This window comes from Crocuta crocuta, unplaced genomic scaffold (assembly GCF_008692635.1).
Source record: "Crocuta crocuta isolate KB4526 unplaced genomic scaffold, BGI_CrCroc_1.0 scaffold1061, whole genome shotgun sequence".
Taxonomy (NCBI): domain Eukaryota; kingdom Metazoa; phylum Chordata; class Mammalia; order Carnivora; family Hyaenidae; genus Crocuta; species Crocuta crocuta.
The window spans coordinates 159,822-160,251 of NW_027532936.1; the positions used below are offsets into that span (position 1 = coordinate 159,822).

General features: G+C 36.3%; 1 protein-coding gene across 3 annotated transcripts in view; it reads right to left on the reverse strand.

Annotated features, from left to right (window-relative positions):
• Nucleotides 1–430, reverse strand: part of RBM41 (RNA binding motif protein 41) — a 62,835-nt gene that overhangs the window by 62,016 nt on the left and 389 nt on the right. The window lies entirely within an intron of this gene.

Here is a 430-nt window from a genome sequence, read left to right on the forward strand (position 1 = left end):
CTGCATCTATGAAGTATAACATAATAAGCATTTTTAAAAAATTATTTTGAGGCAGGGAAAATCAGAAATGGTTTTTTAAAAGATGCAGAAACTTAAAGTACAGGAGAGCATAGTATCAAAAGAACTTTAAATGCACCAACCCATTCCAGAGTGATCATTCTACTTTGCAGTGAATCCAAAACTAATTTAAGGAGAATCTTTTTCAAAATGCATTGTGTACTTGTCAAACAATTGTGAAGCTCTCAGGCTTCCAACAATGACGAGCCAAGTTAAAGCTGCCATTCCCTATGGGACCAGTAGGGGGAGATGCTTACAGCGGTGCTTTTCTGTTACTATGATTCATGGAGCCGGTTTTGTACTTTCTGTCTCAATTTTTTGAAACAAAGTGTATCAGTACTTCCGTTAAGATTTGAAAACTCTACATGACCCT